The sequence below is a fragment of the Lissotriton helveticus genome, chromosome 3_1 (assembly GCF_964261635.1).
Source record: "Lissotriton helveticus chromosome 3_1, aLisHel1.1, whole genome shotgun sequence".
Lineage (NCBI taxonomy): Eukaryota > Metazoa > Chordata > Amphibia > Caudata > Salamandridae > Lissotriton > Lissotriton helveticus.
The window spans coordinates 1487065239-1487078101 of NC_136061.1; the positions used below are offsets into that span (position 1 = coordinate 1487065239).

General features: G+C 44.7%; 1 pseudogene; it reads left to right on the forward strand.

The window, feature by feature from the left end:
• The first annotated feature begins 11922 nt into the window (after positions 1 to 11922).
• Positions 11923 to 12041, forward strand: LOC144825586 (5S ribosomal RNA; annotated as a pseudogene).
• The last annotated feature ends 822 nt before the right edge of the window (positions 12042 to 12863 follow it).

Below are 12863 nucleotides of genomic sequence, written 5' to 3' on the forward strand. Positions count from 1 at the left end.
CGATACGAACCAGACATTTGGACTGTAACATCCGCCAAAGGCACCATGATCACGGCGAGAAAGGGCGAAGAGGAAATATCGAGGAATATCTCTTGGTTCAAAACAATCTCGCCAACACCGAGACCAAACGTGGAAGCCCCAGGCGAGAACCGCGGACTACCGGTGGCCGCCCCGCCAGAAGAAGAAAGTTGCTCGCCATCCGGGAGTCAGCCGGAGAGAATCGAGCCGGAATGGATGTCCACGACTCCGTCGGACACGGTCACAGACAGCTATCAGAGCATGGAAAGTGGCCGGGGCCACGCTCAAAGGTACAACCTGCGACCCAATCCACCCCCGAGTCAAAAGTTAAAGGACTATGCCTGTCTGCTGAGGCCCTGATGTTGACACCAAGGGACATGCTAGGACAGGAGCATTTTGATTAGAAGCCCGCACCAAAGCGTATGAGAAAACATTGGACATCATTGAAAATGTTTATAGAGTTGGATAGGGATGTAGTGATGTAACGGTCTAGCTTATATGCGCACACGCATCCACACATCCGCAGGCCAGGCGTGGCCTGCGGGGTCCAATAAAAGGAGGACGGGCGCTCGTGCACGTCACTTCCGACAGTGACGAGGTGTGTGTGTGTGTGTTCACTGCCGCGGCACCGCGTCAGACCCCTGCGCAAGCTGCACCTGCCCCAGGAGGCCCAGCACACACCCCCACAACATCTAGGATCAAGGCAGCCAATTTAGTATTACTAACCAGCTGGCCATCATATAGGAGGTTTCTGGCCTTTGACGAGGCAGAGTGTGATTCAGAACTTAAAAATAGCCCTTAATCTAAAGAAAAAGCCGAATTCTCACAAGGAAACCCACTGCCAGTTAATTGTTATTTAGAGATAACTGAAAGCAGTGCTGCCTAAATAAGCGCAAACAATGTAAGTTATAGTCAGTCACTTTTGCATCTGAATAAAATTCACACTATCCGACTTATCAGGGAACAAACTTCTCTTCGGACAGCTGCAACTTTACACTATCAGCTGCCAAAGGAAAGTGGCCAAACTCAACGACGTTTAAAGTTGCACTAACCACAAGAAACACGGACACAAACTGCACGTCAATGTAATACAAATGAAAATCAAGACATGTTATGGAGTTAGCAAAGAACTCCAAGGTGAAAATTGGTATGTACGATTACACAAGATACAGTGGCGTAACGAAACTTGAGGGGGCCCCCCTGCAAAGCACAATGAGGGCCCCCCCCCCCCAGCGGTCTGGCCCACCACCTCCCACTTTCCCCCGACAAAAATAAGCAGTCACCTAAAGCCGTATTTTCAGCACTTATCTGTGCATACGTCGAACAGCAAATATAAATAGAACGCACTTTGTGTTCTAGTGCTGCCTGAATGATGGAACCCATGACTGATAAGTAAAGGGAACAAAGACAGAAAAGTCAAATGACAAATTAATACATACTTTTTCATTTATAACCCTATTTAGTGCCAAAACGAGGTCTTTCCAGGCTCTTTAAACACATGGACTGCATTTTTCTTTTGGCAACCCTACTTTATATTCCTTTTCATGAAATGCATTCTCACAATACAGTAGTAAATGTACATTTCAAATGGAAGGAATAGGCAGAGTGGGGGCTCAGGGGGAACTGGAACCAGAAAAAAACTAAGCCTCAGTAACCAGTTTACAAAGGTATATTGACTGGGCAATACAGTGCAAACTTGGTATTCACACAGACTGGGTTGAAGGTAGCAGAACATACCCACGCCTCAATATGGATACCTTCACAAGGAGAATATACACCCGCCAAACCATCAAGCCATACTATTACAGTTTAGGAATGGAATCCCCACTTGAGAGCCTGCACAGGATGAATCACAACCGTACACTGTTTTATGCACAAAGCGCAAAGAAGCCAAGTAGGTAGCAAATGTTGTGCTATAAAATACCCAGTAAAATAAAACAAAACAACAATCGCAAAATAACAGTATTTAAATAGATTATGTTGGGTGCCTAACGTAAAACAGATAATTTCCAAAGACCTCCCAGTATCTACAGTGGAGAAATACAGGGATATGGTCAGCATCGCCCCCGGTACCCATAACTACCAATGCACCTCAACTTAATCTCAGAAGGTAGCAAGAGTATAAGTCTACCTCCCAACAATACATTCCCTGGTCTTTCTGTAAAATACAGGGGCCAGTCGTCACCATTTTGGTTAGGGAATGGTTTGGCACAGCAGATGTGCTTGCTTACTACTGGAACTCTAACTACTCAGCATGAATTAACTTTAGGCTGCTATTGATGTATGTTTAAGCATTTACTCAAGGTGAGGAGTGAGGACATGACTGATGAGCCCTATTACACGTTTGAGAAGTCGAATGGTAATTGGGTTTGTATAGAGCATCATACCCTTGATGAGACAACAAAGTGCATTAATGGATGGTAGCATGCTACACGAGGAGGTAGTGCTTGATTTTAAGTGTTAAGTTACAAGGTGACCTGCTTGGGAAGCCTTTTGGTGTTGTATATGATTGACGAAAGAGATGCTGTTATCAGTAACGCAGCATAAAATGATGGTCCGCCCCTGCAAAATGTGAAGAGGGGCCAAGGAGTCTTCCATATTTGACAAATATTCATTGGCTTGTCGCCCAATGGGGCCTCTTTGAAGGGTTTGGGGCCACTAAAGGGTTGCCTCCCTCCCTCCCAAGCCACAGGAGTTGACAGGGTCTGTTTGACGCCCCTTGTTCTGATCAGTGGCATAACGCAAAATGATTGTGCCCCCTGCAAAATGTGATGAGGGGTAACCGTGTCTCCCATATTTCATGGATAGTCATTGGCCTTGGTCTGAATGGGGGCCCCTGAAGGGTTGGAGGACCCCTGTGCCACAGGAGCTGTAGGCGTCTGCGTTACGCTCCTGGCTCTTATACTTTCTTGTAGTCTCAAGTTTCTGCTGAACTGTATCAAGATCTCCTAAAATGGAATGCAATTTATCTTCACATTAAAGTCAGGGTCACTGGAATTATGTGGCAGGGGAGCAACAAACTATGTGGCAAGAAAATAAAAATTTTGCAGCATAACAGAGCACATTTATTTATAGTATTACTTTATTATTTTGTAACATTTACTCGTGGCAATACTGTCTGGCCAAAAAATGTCACCTCATTAGTCCCAGTTTAACAACTAAATAATTAAATAAGCAACTGCAAGAGGACCAGTAAACCTTTTGGAAGTGTCTTCGACTATTCGTGACCATGTCACCACGTTTTTAGTAACTTTTGATCCGTTTGAACTAGAAACAATTTATTTTATGAATATCTGCAGATTATGGATTATATATTGCAAATCATTAACTATGCGAAAATGGCTGCAGCTACAAAATTGCATAATTTCAGTGGCCCAGATTAATGTACACAAACCACTAAATAAAACTTTGAACATACTCTTTTAACCTCACGCAACCAAAATCCACCAACACACAATCAATTGATAGCCTTTGCAGCGAGCACAAATGGAAGGCCAGTTTGAGAATAAGAAAACGTCTGGAAACAAGGCGTCACAGAGGCATATGAACATTGAAGCCCATCCATTGGGCCATGTGGTCAACCCGATGAAAAAGCAATACATACTTTAAAATTAACAAATGGTTGGCGCAACACAAATGCGAAGAACATAATCTAAAACTGGATAAAAGAGAAATTTCATCCCAGACGCATGACACAGGCAGAAGAACCACGTAAGCAACGTTTTAATGTAACAATGGGTGCGGCCGGTGAGTATTTATGTAACTACTGCTCCTGCCTTGATCCAGGAAAAGAATCTCTCGTTGGAGGTTTACCAGAGGGTTATGTTACTTGTCGGTGTCAGTGGTACTTGCTTACTACGGTCGATGCTTGTTAATTAATGTTATGTGCAGGTGCATACGCCCCACTCACTGTCAAGAGTTATACAAAATAGAGACATTTATCAAAAGGGACAAGGCAAAGATTTTAGGCAGTCAATCGCTTAATTCTCTCACATGACATGACCCCCGGCAGGATTTCTCGAGCATCAGGCCAGGGCTGTTGCTAGAGAATGAGGAAGCAGCAAACTGGCGGTGCATCATCTCACTCTGGAGCTCACTCAGGAGCAGGGAAACCCAAACCCACAGCTATTAATAGGCTTATCTGATTAAAAATTGCGGGCTTCCGCTCTCCAAAACTGCAGCAATCTTCACGGTGTCCACACCCAGCAGTAGGAAGAGGAGATGGCACGACCGGTACAAGCCAAGTCAGAGGGACTGAGGCCCGGCCGGAGGCCCTCGCAGGGCTCGGGCATGCGCAATTGAACTTACGTAAATGCGCACACTTTTATTAATGGAGACGACTGAGACCCTGCCGGGGGCGCGCGCGGGTCCCGAGCGTGCGCAGTTGAACTTGGCACAATTTAATTCATGATGAAGAGCCTCTGAGGCCCGAGCGTACCATTTAATTTTTTACGAGGCCTGGGCATATTGCTGAGTGAGCTGAGGGGCCCCTGGAGCGCCCCCCCCCGCAACGCGTGGGCTGAGGGGGCCTGTGTTACGCCCCTGACAAGATACAAGTCAAATTGTATAAATGGGTTCAAGATACGTTGCGCGATGCATTGCACAGGCACAAATAATGACCACAGATCCTACCGGAAGAGAAGCTGTCCACTGCCACAAAAAAAGACTCAATTGTCAATTACGTAGAGCGATGCATTGCACATACACAAAACACTTTTCCACTCTTCACTGCCTCAACCAGGATAGTAATACAAGCCATTGCAAGAGTGACACACATCTAACTAGAAATGATGTATGCAGTCGTGGCCGAGCAGGCATTGGGGGGGAGTCGGGGGTCACGCAGGTTTGGGGGTGGGCGGGTCACAGGTGTGTCGGGTGGGAGGAAGCGGGACGGATTAATTAAAAAAAATTTAAAAGTTACCTTGCACCAGTCCCGCGTTTTCCAGCTGCTCCTGGCCCGGGTCGGCATTTTCTACAGGTATCCTCCCTGCCCTCCCCTAAGCCAATCACAATGCTTTTGCAGCGTTGTGATTGGTGCGTACGGCGCCCAGCCGGGCGAGGCCCTTATCTCTATGTAGTCTGCATGCAGCCTACATAGAGAAAAGGGGGAGTGTGCATGACTTCTTTGGTCGGCCCCAGAGGGCCGGCCAAACAGTCACGACCCATAACAGTGGGCAAGCCACTCCCCCATGCCCAGGAGCAGGCCCGCCTACCCGCCCGCCCAAAACCAGGCACTTCTGCTTTCTCGCAGTGCAAGAAGCAGAAACAAAAAATGGTAGTATTACCATGTTATGTTTCTGCTTCTCGCACTGCGAGAAAGCAGTAGGGCAACGACCCCTCTGCCCTAATGGTGGAGCCGCCACTGCAGGCAAGTATACTCACGCTCAAATCCCCAAGTGGTCTGGCAACACAGGTGCACTAGGCACATCGCCCATTGACCAATATTTGCAACCACCAGCAAGCCAAAAACAAGCAACAACTACGTTAACCAAGCGAGAGAGAAAACCCTTGAGAAAAGCCAGGAAAAGCAAACTAATTGGACAGGGATCAAACACAAATACTACACCGATTGAGCAAGACAGGAACAATAGCAAAGAAAACGCTAAACAAATTACCTCAGAAGCAGCAAGCACTGAGGAGCATACGACTCCACCAACAAACCCGTCCATCCACTCAAGTAGCCAAAACCAACATATTAGGAAAAACCTCCATCAACAAAAATATACAGCATATTTAAGCCCCCCAAAGAGCTAGAGAAAAACAATTCAACAACCCAGGCTACCAAAATCATGAAAGCTACACCAACACCAAGGGTCAAAACAACTACATCTTGCCCTCAGGAGGCCATCACGTCCAAGCTACACGACAGAGAAGAGAATCACAATACTCAAGCAACAAATAGACACCGCTCAGGAGGCAATGAGGCCAACGCTTCAACGAACCCCGAAATCGATCGTCATAACAACACACATGACCACCCGAACCCGCTTTCAAAACATTTGTCGCTTACTATGTGTCACAATTTGCTCCCTAAATTCTCGTGTCCACCACCAGGGGGCTGAACTGTGGGACTCTCCAGTGTTCTAATATGCTTCCTGACACTCCCCTGCATGCATATCTTGACTTCCAGCCATTTGGACACTATTTGGGAATTGACATCCATTCACAATCCATGCCGGGTTTTGTGAAAGCCAGCCTGCTTAGACTTAAAGCCAGCCTACTCATGCCTGAAACTCCATTACCCAGAATTCCCTGCTCGCCGCTTTGTCTCCACCCCTGCAGGCCAAGGATGGGTGGAGGAATTCAGCTCACTTGTGGCTGGCTGCTGCTATCCTTCTCACACCAGCTGCATGTGATTTCTGTGAGCTCTTTTAAGCCCCAGCTCCCTTCAGGCAAAGGTTGGTCATTGTAGCTGTTTATCTGGTGAGACCGATCCTTGTTTCCAGTGCTCCCTGAGCTTTTGCTATCCTTGTTTCTAGAGTTCCTGTGCAGCAGCAGTTTCCCTTGTCCCTGAAATCGCACTGCCAGTCCTACCTTGATTCCTGAGCTTTAGCTCAAATCTAGTTCCTGCTCCTGAGTCCCAGCATTTCTTGTTTCCTGAGTTGCAGCTCTTTCCTGTTTCCTTGAAACAGTACTACCTGCAGTGCTACCTTGACTCCTGAGCTCTAGTAATTTCCCTGTTCCTGAACTAGCACTGCCTGCAGTGCTACCTTGACTCCTTGAAGCTTTAGTAATTCCCTGTTCCTGAACCAGCACTGCCTGCAGTGCTGCCTTGACTCCCGAGCCTTACCTCACTTCTTGTTTCTGCCCCAATACTGCCTTCTATGCTTCTTTGTTTTCTTGATTCCTTAACCTGCACTATTCTAGTATACCCTTGTAGCCTCCCCTTCTGTATATCCATTTCCAGTCCCTGCCTTACTTCCCATTTCCTTGGTTCCAGTTCTAGTTTGCTATCTTTCTATTCTTCTGTCTTACTTCTGTTACCTTGTATGTTTGTTACCTGCTTTCTGCCAAGTGTGCCCAGTCATTTCCTTCCTTTCCTGTTAAGCACTCCTCCTTGCTAGCTCCTTGTCTATTGTGCTTGTGTTTAGTTCTACCCCTTTGCTGTTACTGGCTTGCGCGTTCCTGTTTGATCGCCAGGATCCGTGGGCACAGCTGACTACCTAGGTGGTGTTTCTTGTTCACTGTGAGTATTGTCTTTGAGTTACATGTATAACATCACCATAGGTATAAGCTCCACAGACCCTGCCTTTGTATCTATATCCTACATGTGGGTACTTGCAGTCAGTATCTGTAACAGCAATTGTGGGTAAGAAACTTACTGAGCTTCAGTCTTCCCGTGTGGAGCTCCTGAGTGCTTTACCCCACACCCCCCTTTATTGTTAATGTTGTTTCATATATATGTCTTGCACATTCATCCTGGGTGTAGTTATTCTGAATGCTAAAATGCTTTGTGAGTGCCCTTCCTTTCTAAGTCTTACCCATCTTGTTCACTTGTACAGGCTTCCCCTTTGGATCCCTTTTTCTCCTCTGACTCCTGTATGATCTTGGGCAGCGCTGTACTCCTCTTCCTGTGTAAGTTTTCTACCCAGTTCCCAGTCCTTGCCCAAGTCCCTGACTGTGTTCCCCACATAGTCCCGGACAGTCCCTGACACTATGGTAAACATAGCTATAGAAAGGAGCCCAGAGAAGGAACCACGATTTGACTCTCCAAACAAGAGCCATAAGATAGACTTGATTCCCCATTATGCCTTGTGGGGAACACTTGATATTCTCAACAGAAGCGCACTATTAACATTTAAAGCTATTCCATCTCTGAGCCACATTAACACCAGCAATCGGGAAAACATTGAATTCAGACTTAATTCCAACTTTATCGGACAAGAAATCACAACAACTACATTGTCCGATAATCCTTTATCAAGCAGATTTGGCGGCAGAAGAAGACATTTTCCAAATGGGGCATTGAGCTAAAAGAGGTTGATTATCCTTGTTACCCAAGACCGCTACAACAAACCAACCAGAGGGCATTCTAGAAGGGGCTAAAGGCTCGGACGAACATAGCATAACAAATGGCAGAGGCGAAACCGGAAGAAAAATCACTATCTCTTTCGCTCATCATGAAGCAACCATGCCCTCTGGTACCCGACAGATGACCACTTTTCCAGCTAATCATGAAATGGCATGAACACAACCAAGCTATTTCATAAAACCGGTTGAGGGGTGTAAGCTCTGTTCCTGGAACGTGAACGGCCTTAGCCCAAAACTAGAAGAAGCCGACTTCATGGAATTTATCCTACAGTACAACATACCTCTCCTCCAAGAAACATGGCAGACAAATCCCTCTTCAATAGTAGGCTACAAGGAATATTTGAACCCGGCCAAGAGAGATACAAAGTTCGGGAGAGCAAAAGGTGGCTTTTTTATCTTTATCTCGACAGACATCTTATGGCAAGTGTCTGTTATCGACTCCTCTTGGATGCTATGAATTAAACTAGATACTTTATCTCCCAACAGTCTGTTAATTTTTAACATTTATATTCACTCTACATCGAAACAAAAGGGGCCAAGAATCGAGAAACTAATAGCAACACTAGAAACACTAAATTTCGCTTATCCACAGGCAAATACAATACTGTCCGGAGACTTCAACATGAATCTATCACATGGCAGGAAAAAACGTACACCCGGATGTACCTCGGCCACAAAACGATGAGACACACATGGCCAGATATGTGCAGCTCCGCTGGACAACCTTTCAATGTGCGTGCTCAATGGACGAGCGCAGGCAGATACCCCAGCAGCATTCACAAGAGTAACACATAAAACAGCCTCTATTATTGATTACACATTCACGGGCCACAACCTTCTACCTTTTTATTCTGCATTTTCAAATAAAAGAAAGGACAGAAAGTGACCATCATCCTCAAACTTTTACACTGCTCACAACTACTGAAAGATCTGGCCAAGACAACGCAATGTCTCTATCAACTCAATGTTACAACTTAAAACGCCTCACCTGGAAAAAGGACAGCATAGGTGACATCATGGGGATACGCATTAGTATACTTGTGGGATTCGCAGCCGAACCACTGCGAATAAGGGCTTGGGAGTTATTTATCCGCGACCTAAACAAAATATACTACAGACTGGGCAATAGTAAAAAAACAAGAAGACGGACAGGGGCAGTTCGGTATACAAACAACTTAAGGATTAAAAAAAAAAACTGAACAAACAATTAAGAACCTTCTCAGGAATCACTCATGTCAATAACAAGAATAACAAAAGACCTAAAAAGGGACATTAAGGCAGCCAAGAAAGAGTACAAAGAACAATTTTGAGCAAAACTCCTCCATGCCAGCAAACAAAGAGATTCTAAACTCTTCTGGGAAGCCATCAATCAGTTATCAAATGGCAAGAACTGACACCACAACCCTGATATCATGGAGGACACATGGAGAGCCCATATTGAAGCTACATACAATGCAATCCCCCTCCTAGGTGAGCAAGACATCACAAATCCCGGAACATCAAAAGGGAAGGAGCCCAATGGCGAATCAAAAGTCCAGGACACAACCAGGTCAGAATTGCAGGAACTCCCCCCCCCCCCAGTTTTCACAAGAGCAGACATTGAAAACTATTAAAAAAAAAAAATCTGAAGGAGCACCGGGGCCCAACAGCCTGCCAAATGCTTTATTTCAACAAGATCCACCATTTTGGTCTGGTCGTCTAACCCCTCTCTTTACACACATCTTAGAGACCATCACAATTCCCGAATCCTGGCGAGGTAGAACCTAAACCCAATATACAAATTGGGCGCACACTCTGACCCGTCCAACTACAGATTGAAAGCACTCATTGATGTTGAGACGAAAATGTATGCTTCAAATCTGTTGGAAGGCTTGGAGTACTGGGTCAGCCAAACAAATCTGATACCACATACTCAAACTGAATTCCGTGCTGGGATGGGCACCCTCAGGAAAATCTCTGTGGTTATTTTTTTAGCTAACCAAGCCCACGCAAAATCGAGCACTTGTACGCATGCTTTGTAGCCCTCAAAGCAGCATTCGATAAAATACCAAGAGCTAAGCTATGGGCTAAATGAAAAACTGGGGTGCCCCAACCAAACTCCTGGAGGCAATTATCAATCTCTATTCACAAATATGGGTTCAAATAAGGAAAGGAGATGGCCGTAGTATAACAAACGAAATTCCAACAACCAACGGACTAAAACAGGGGTGCTTGCTGGCCCCCTGTTTATTTAACATCCATACAGCCAACTTAAGAAGAACCTCTGCTCAATCCAAGCTGACCCTCCAAAAATGGGCAAATCACCCACAACAAGCCTCCAATATGCGGACGATATCGTCCTTCTAGCTCATACACCCATAAGCCTGCAATTATTGATTGCCCAATTAGGAGCATACACCACCTCTGCTCAATTAATAATCAACCATCAAAAAACGAAGGTCATGTGCTTCTTTAAATGGCATAAAACAAAGAAAAAAGGAAATTTGTCTGGAAGCTAGATTAGAAACCACTGTCCAAGGTAGATTCGTATAAATACCTGGGGCCCCACTTAGATTACAACCTCAACTTTAAGCAACATCTCGAACAAGGAAAAACGAAAGCCAAACAATTGCTTTTTGCATTTAAAACCTTACAAAATAAGCTTAAAGGTTGTTCAACGGGTCACCTGCTTAAGGTAATCACAGCAAAATTCTTGCCATATATATCATATGGGTCAGAAATGTTGAACACAAAGGAAGAAATAGTCCTGAACACAGCTCAATCTAGTCTCTTTAAGAACTTGTTTCTAATCCATCGACACATCTCACAGGTACAAATACATTTAGAATACGCTTAAAAAACCAGACACCAGCAAGACAAGGGGCCCTGGCTAAATATTACTGGAGAATGAGGGCAGCCGAAGATAACACCCTAGCCCATTATTGTTAGCAGGAGATCGAAAATCAAGCCAGGATAAATAAATCTATTTTCACAGTCCTAAACAAATCGCTTTTGGCACCACAGTTAGAGGAGGCCTTGCTTACAATCACTACCTACTCTGGATTCAAATACGTGGTGAAGAACGCAACTAAACGGATCTCACTGTCTATGGATAAAACAGCCTTCGCAAAAAAGCAACACACAAGGGCAATGATGCAATCCTATAAAACGCGGAAACCTGAACTGTACCTTTCCGAACACTTTTCCCACCAAAAAAAGCTTTATTTGACGCTATTAAGGCTGGGGTCATTCCCCACGAAAGATCTTACCCCAAAGTGGAAACAAACGTGGTCGACAAAGGAATGCCGCCTCTGCGGACAAGGTGATGAGTCTCTATTACACCTTTTATGCATCTGTCCATCAGTATCTGAAAGTCGAAAAAATGACTTTCGAGAATTATTAAGGACAGAACGAAGAAGGACTTGTAGAGGGGCAGTTATAAAATGCCTTGGAGGCTTGTCGATCCAACTGTCCTGTAGAGCCATAAAACTCTGGAACGTTGCAGCAAAAGAACTGGATAAAAAACAGAACTTACCATAATATTTTTAAACTAAATCACTTGCACATTTCTCTATCGAACTGTTTACATGTTTATACATTTTATATCTTGAGGATATGAACTTTGTTTAGTTTTTAATCCTTCTTTTTACTAAATGATTATTTGATGCTCAATGTACCTTGGTGGTTTGTCCCACCCTTTTATGATTTTAATGCAATCAAATAAAAGTATTACTGACTGACCTGGATGGGAGACCACCTAGGAATACCAGGTGGTGTAGACTTTTTGTTGTTGTTGTTTTGTTTTAGGTGAATGACGGTGGCTTGTCTCGCTTAATATGGCGAGCACTGAAGAAGAATGAAAAAGCTAAGTGCCCCAAAGTTAGTGTCTCCCATGCCTATGACTAAACCACACTGAACGCGTCTGATCTTGTCTGATCACAAAAGTTAAGCAGGGTCAGGCCTGGTTAGTACCTGGGTGGGAGACCGCCTGAGAATACCAGGTGCTGAAGGCTTTGTTGTTTTTTTTTGTTTTGCTTTAGGTGAATGAGGATGGATTGTCTTGCATACTTTGGCCAGCACTGAAGTAGAATGAAAAAAGCTAAGAGCCCGAAAGTCAGTGCTCTTCATGCCTACGGCTAAACCACCCTGAAAGCATCTGATTTTGTCTGTTCTCACATAAGTAGGGTCTGACCAGGTTAGCACCTGGATGAGAGACCCCCTTGGACTAGCAGGTGCTGTAGTCTTTTTTAGTTATTGTTTTGCTTTAGGTGAATGAGGGTGGCTTGTCTCGCTTACAATGGCTTGCACTGAAGTAGAATGAAAAAAGCTAAGATCCCCAAAGTCAGTGCTCTTCATGCCTACAGCCATTTCCCCCTGAAAGCACCAGATCTCAGCAGTTAAACAATGTCGAGCCTGGTTAATACCTGGATGGGAGACTGCCTGGAAATACCAGGTGGTGTAATGATCCAGCGCCAAATCAGGGATTGATAATCAACAAATAACACAGGCCCATACACATTTACCCCACACATCTGCTGAATGATGCTGTATTTAGTTTCAAGACTAAATGAACACTTGAAATCAGTTGTTCATTATACAGGCTCGTATCTATCACTCTAAATATCTAACTGAGCCTGCATGTCTACTTCTTTCCTCTGGTCGATGGACCATAAAGTTGCAAAGTTGATGGTAATAATAAGCACTATCTATCTATCTATATTACTAAATAACCAGAAACTCAGTGTAGGGCTAATAATGTTTATCACCAAATAATGTAGCAAATAGGAGCTCAACATTTACAGTTTCACAAAGCAAACAATGCATTCATCGCAGAG